The sequence below is a fragment of the Platalea leucorodia genome, assembly GCF_965183815.1.
Source record: "Platalea leucorodia genome assembly, contig: HAP1_HAP1_SCAFFOLD_241, whole genome shotgun sequence".
In the NCBI taxonomy this organism is placed as follows: Eukaryota; Metazoa; Chordata; class Aves; order Pelecaniformes; family Threskiornithidae; genus Platalea; species Platalea leucorodia.
Genome location: NW_028121325.1, coordinates 69,177 through 75,336, shown reverse-complemented (window position 1 = coordinate 75,336; position 6,160 = coordinate 69,177). Strand labels below are relative to the sequence as shown.

Genomic DNA, 6,160 nt, shown 5'->3' with positions numbered 1-6,160 from the left:
ATGGGCCACAGGGCAGAGAGGGAGGATTTTAAAAAGGGGACAGTGAGGTGGACAGAGATAAACTGAGAAATGCCAAAAAACCTTGATGAGCTGAAGGGGAAAGACTGAAGCTGAAGGGGAATTAAAGAATAGGGACATGGAGCCAGACAGAGAGAGAACAATAAAGACAAAAAGCAGCTGTGGGACAGAGAGGGAAGAAGTTAAAAGACAGGGACAGGGACCTGGAACAAGAGAATTGAAGAAAGAAAAAGTCTATTTAGAATACAGAGCAGGGATAAAGGAATTAAAAAATAGGGACATGAAGATAGAGAGGTAAGGGGTGGGAACTGTGAAGGGCTAAAGGGCAGGCGAGGAAAAATTTTCAAAGTTGGGATAGGAAGACAGACATAGATGAAAAAAGACAAAAATAGTTATGGGCTGCAGGACAGAGACAGAGGATGAAAAAAGGACAGGGAACAGGACAGAAGCACAGAGAGAGGAAAAAAACATAGGGGTAGAACAACAGATAAAGAGGGGGACTTGGAGAATGAGGGAGGGAGAGGTGCAGGGAAGCGGAAAAAAATGACAGCAGCGAGAGAAAGAGAAGGCGGGGCAGGGAAGGACCAGGATGCAGAATAGGGACGACACGGCCCCAAGGGTCCAGGACTCACTGCAGCTCCCGCTCTCCAAGCCGCTTGGAAAACTGGACAGCTCGGACGTGTCTTTGTCTCTCTCTCTCTCTCCCCTGGCCCCATGGCTCCGGTTGCTTGACTGTCATCCACCTACGAGAACAGACTGGTGTCTTACAGCTCTTACAATACAAGACTTCCCAGATACGTAGCCTCACACGTGCACGTGTTACCTGGCTGTACTGTGCTTCCAGTTACGCATACGGACCCTGCAGTGCACGTTGGCAATTGGGTCTGCTGAGGGCTACACTAAGAGGGATCCTTCCTCACACTGAGAGGCAGGCTGTCTCCTGTCTGCAGCTGGAGGCAGCTGCCGGCTGGCTCCTCTTTATTTTATTCTTCAGCTGCTTTACCTTTTTCTGGCCTCTCCAGCTTCAGCTGCGGCAGCTCCTGTCCACAGCCAGGAAGCGTCCAGCTGTCCATTTTTGCCCATGCCGCTAGGAGAATGAAGCCAAAGGCAACCCACACAAACCTGAGCCAGATGCAATCACCAGCACCCCTGGAGAGGAACCGCCAACCGAGTCCTCAGTGCTGCCTCTGGGAGAGGGAAAGAACAAGCAACCATTATCCACAGGGATGACTGTAGCTTTCCTCAGGCAGGAACCCCTTCTTCTGCAGGAGCTGCTGGAGACGTCGCTCTTTCCCTGAACTGATGCTAATAGCACCTGCATTTAAGGAGAATAAAGCATATTCAAGGGCCAGCTTGCTGCCATGAGGACAGGGTTTGTGGGCAGACCATGCCTACAGGACAGGCTTCAGGGGAGGTGCTGGAGCTGGGGACAGCTGCATGGGGCGAGCAGGGCTGGAGAAGTTTTGCTGAGTTGGGGAGGCACCCAGTGCCTTTTCCAGAGGGTGGGCACCCAGAGGGGTGGGGGCAGCCATCTCCTGCCCCTCTTCCCGCATCCTCTCCACCAGCTCTCAGAAAATCCCTGGGACCTGCCCTGATGGGGCCTGACTCCAACTGACTTCAGCCTGTTGCACCGGTGGGTTGGAAACATCCTTGCAACTCATCAGCATTCTCCAGCAGGCATGCCCCAGCAGCACCATCCTCTGGGGCTGCAGCCCTTTTACACAGAGGGGCCATCACCATCAGCCTCACTGGCCCCCCTGGGGCTCCTCCAGCCCCAGCCCACAGCTGCAGCCATGGCCCCTGACACCCACCGTGTAACCTGCTCCCTTGGACTCTCTGACAGCCACTCACCAAGTACAAAGGAGTACAAGCACAGCCATGAGTGCAAAGGAGACAGCAAGTGCTTATTCATTAATGCGTAGAAGTCCCAGGAGTGAGTCTGCTATGGGGTTCGCTGCCTGTACCCTCATCCTTCCCCTAGGACAAGTTGGCAGTTGTTTCTGGAGCAGCAGATACAGAAAACGAAAATACAGCAATAGGGAGCAGGACAGAAGAACAGAAAGAGGAAAAATAAAATGAGGGAGGAGTGAGGAGCAGAGAAAGAAAGGTACAGGGAAAAGGACAGGGAGATGGATAAGTCAATAAAAAAGGGGATGAGGAGCCTGCAAGGACATGGCAGAAGAAAAACAGGGTCAGGGAGCAGGACAGAGGGAAAGAGAGAGAAAATGATGAGCAAGGAGCCAAACAGACAGATCAAGAGAGAAATCAAATGAGAGGAATAAGGGAGGGAGGGAGGGAGACAAAAAGACAGGGAACAAGCCAGAGGGATTGAAGAGAGAGATCGGGACAAAGAGAGGGAGAAAGAAAAACCATCGCTGGGCTGCAGGATGAGAAAAAAGGGAGCAGAACAGAGGGGAATAATGGGACAGCGAGCTGGGCCGGGGGGTTATAGTGAGAAACAATGGGAGAACAAGTGGTATGGAGATATACAGACAAAGAGTTACAGGGAAGATGGAGGACAGAGAGAAAAGAGAGAAGGAGCAGGGAGCAGGGAAGAGATGGTGAAAGAAACATTAGAGACAGAGAGAGGAGGAGAGTGACAGCAGCAAGGCAGAGAGACGACGAAAGAACGAACCAGTGACGGGTAGCAGGCCAGAGGGACAAGGAAAGACTGGAGGAAGGACAGAGCGATCTAGAAAACAGGTGAGGGACAGGGAGCCAGAAAGCGGGATACTGCAAGAGAGAGAGGGACAGGGAGCAGGATGCTGAGATGGAGAACATACGAGAGCAACAGAAAGAACAACAGAGAGGTGGACCACGAGAACAAACAGGAACAGAGAGGGGAAGCAATAAAAAATAGGGACAGGGAGCAGCACAAAGGGTCAGTAAGAGAAGAACAGGAAGGAGAACAGGGACAGTGAGATACAGAATAGAAAAAATTCGTAGCAACACTTAGCAACAGTGAGCAAGACAAGGGGATAGAGAGAGGAAGGGAAGAAGGGAGGGAGGACAGACACAGGGAGGCAGGGACACAGAGCGGCATGTACAGGTGCAAAGAGGAAAAGAACATCAGGGAACAGGACAGAAAAAGAGATGGATTCAGATCAGGACAAAAAGATGGAAAAGGGAAAAACAACAATGGGCTGCAGGACAGAGACAGAGGATAACAAAAGGAAGGAGAAGGAGCAGGCCAAAGGTGCAGAGAGAGAAAAAAAAGCAGGGGGTGGTAGAACAAGATGGATGAAGGGAGAGAGGAAAAGGGAGCAGGACAGAAGAACAGTGAAAAGAGAACAGGTACAGGGAAGAACAAAAAAAGAAAAATCACAGCAGCACGCAAAAGAGAGAGGGCCAGGGAAGGGGCAGGGAGGGACCAGGGCACAGACAAGGGGTGACAGGTCCCTGAGGGGCCGGGGCTCACCACAGCTCTCGCTCTCAGTGCTGCTGGGAGAATTGGCCACTTCAGATGCTTCTTCCTCCTTCTCTCCTCCCTTCCTCTTCTGTAACTCCAGTCACTCGGCTGTCCACCTAAAAGAATACGTGGATGTCTTACAGCTCTTACGAGACAAGGTTTCCTAGACACGTAGCCTCGCTTGCTCGCGCACTACGCGGCTGTACCACGCTTTGGGTTATGCCTACAGGCCCTGTGGTGCACACTGGTGGTCTGGCCTGCGGTGCGCTACACAGAGAGATCCCTTCCCACCCGGAGAGGCAGGCTCTCTCTTGCCTGCAGCGGGAGGCAGCGGTCAGCCAGATGGCCTTCCGTTTCTTCTTCTTTACCTTTCTCCAGCTTCTCCGGCTTCAGCCGCAGCAGCTCCTGTCCGCAGCCAGTAAGCGCTCCTCCTGTCCCTTTTCGCCCCCACACCACGAGGAGAGCGAGGTCAGGCAGAGACAACCCACGCAAGCCTGAGGCAGGTGCTGTCAGCAGCATCCCCACGGGAGGAATGGACAACCGCGTCCTCAGCGCGGCCTCTGGGACAGGGAAAGAAGAAGCGGCGACCGTTATTACCATAGGTCGCACCTGGCCAAAGCCCTTCCTTCTGCAGGGGCTTCTGGAGACGCTGCTCCTTCCCCGCACTGCTGGTAACGGCACCCGCATTAAGAGAGAATCCAGCCCACTTGAGAGCCAGCTTGTGGTCTTCACAACAGGGCTTGGGGGCAATCTCGTGCTATGGGACAGGCTTCAGGGGAGGTGCTGGAGCAGGGGGCAGCTGCACGGGGTGAGCAGGGCCAGGAGAGGCTCAGGGGGAGCTCTGGCGAGTCGGGGAGGCGCCCCGCCTCTGCGCCTAGGGGATATCCGCCTCCTTCCTCTCTTCCCTTCTATCAGCTTTTAGGTAACTCCCTGGGGCTGCCCTGGCCCAGCTCGCCTGCAGCAGACCAAGAGCCTGCTGCAGCGGGCAGGTTGAAGCTTCCTGTCCCACCACCCCCGGGCAGCCAGCAGGCAGGAGACACCCCTGCACACTCAAAGGAGCTCGCTCGCCTCCCTGGTGCTCCTGGCCCTCACCCACCACCGCCAATCGCGCCCGGCACGCCACCACGCTGTGGTAACAGCGAAGAAGGTGGCGTCGGCGGCAGCAGCGAGCACCCAGTGCACAGCGCTTGCCCAGGGGCGGCGGCAGCGCTGCCGTCTGCGTTTTGGGCGCCAAGCACCTGCCGACAGCGCGCCCGTGGGGCGGAAGCGGCGTTTCCTTACCGGCAGGCAGCAACAATCGCAGCGGCATGACTCCACAGGCACCGCAGTATCACACTGCCGTTACCGGTGCTGGCAGCATGGATCATGTGGGCTGCACTGCGCCTGCGCAGATCCCGGGCGGCAGCACTGAGAGTCCGGAGGCGCGCCGCTTCTTGGGGAGTAGCCATAGCTGGAAGCCCGCAGAAAACCACAGAAAACCTGCAACAAAACTGCACCTCGTGCCGCAGGGGCCACAGCGGTAGCAACGACTACGGTGCACCGAAAGTGCCCGAGAGCAGTCCGGCTTCCAGGCAGCCACGTCCATATAAACTACACCTCCCGGCATGCCCCGGGGAACGAACATGGCCGACCGGAAGCCCCGTGCAGCAATCCATGCTTTCTGAGCCTGCGGGGACACCGTTCCCCTTGCCGCCGACGTACCCGGAAGCCCTGCCGAGACCCCCCGCGGCTCCGGGTACCCCCACCGCCGGCAACGACCCAGGGCAGCGCCAACCTGCCCGGCTCGGGGCAGCCCCTCCCGCTCGGCTCCGGCCAGGGGCAGTGCAGAAAGTCCCTCGCCTTTCTCTGTGCCAGGTCCCCAGGGAACAGGGTCTCGGTCAGACTGGAGCATGCAGCAGCCTCCGGTCGTCCCAGCCCCTCGCCCGTCCAGAAAGCGCCTGCCTGTAGCAGCGGCAGAACCGCTGCTGCCCAGGGGGGAAAGGAACGGCTCGGGGTGAAGCTCCCCAGGCTGCCCGTGGCCCGTGCGGAGCTGGGGGTCCAGAAGCAAAGGGGTTAGGGGAGGGGTGGAGCAGGGGAGCGGGGGCGCGAGACTGGAGGGCAGGGGACGCGGGGGGCACGGCCCAGGGAAAAAAAAAAAAACAAACCCGCACGGGGGGAAAAACCTTGTGTGGGGGGACGTTCGGGTGGAGAGCACTCGGGAGGGCGGAGAGACACGCAGAGGAGGACAGGGGGGAGGAGACGGACACGGACGGACGGCGGCTATGTGTGGGTACAAAGGTGCACGGGGGGACACGGGTGGGGATGACCTACACCAGGGGGTCCACCCGGCATAATCCACAGCAGATAACTCACCTGGGATAACCCGCAACGGATATTCCACTCCGGAGAAGGAATCCACGCCAGATAATCCCCAGCAATGCCCCTCAAACTGTCCGCGGTTCACCCCAGATTTGGCCCAAATTGGCGCCGGTTTTTCGTTTGGGGTTTTTTTGTTTGTTGTTGTTGTTGTTTTTTGTTTTTTCTTTTACGTCATACAAAACTTGGGGGTTTCTGCTTTTCCAAAATATTCAGTTCTGGGGTTTTCCGGCGCTTTTCCACATCATAACAATGGGTCATTTTTGGTTTTCTGCGTTAAAATGCGGGGGGGCGGGGGGGGTGTGAGTGTGTGCGTGTGCGTGTGCGGTGTGTTTGTGCTTGCTTTCCAGCTGCACAAATCCAGGCGGATTCAGCTTT

At 56.5% G+C, this 6,160-nt stretch overlaps 1 long non-coding RNA gene across 1 annotated transcript; it reads right to left on the bottom strand.

Moving 5' to 3' along the window:
* Window positions 1-3,476: 3,476 nt before the first annotated feature.
* Window positions 3,477-5,493, bottom strand: LOC309603906. The gene is made up of 3 exons (XR_014230809.1): window positions 4,709-5,493; window positions 3,796-3,987; window positions 3,477-3,543 (listed from the first exon to the last, which is right to left on the bottom strand). It is a non-coding gene; the product is annotated as an uncharacterized lncRNA (long non-coding RNA).
* Between the last annotated feature and the right edge of the window lie 667 nt (window positions 5,494-6,160).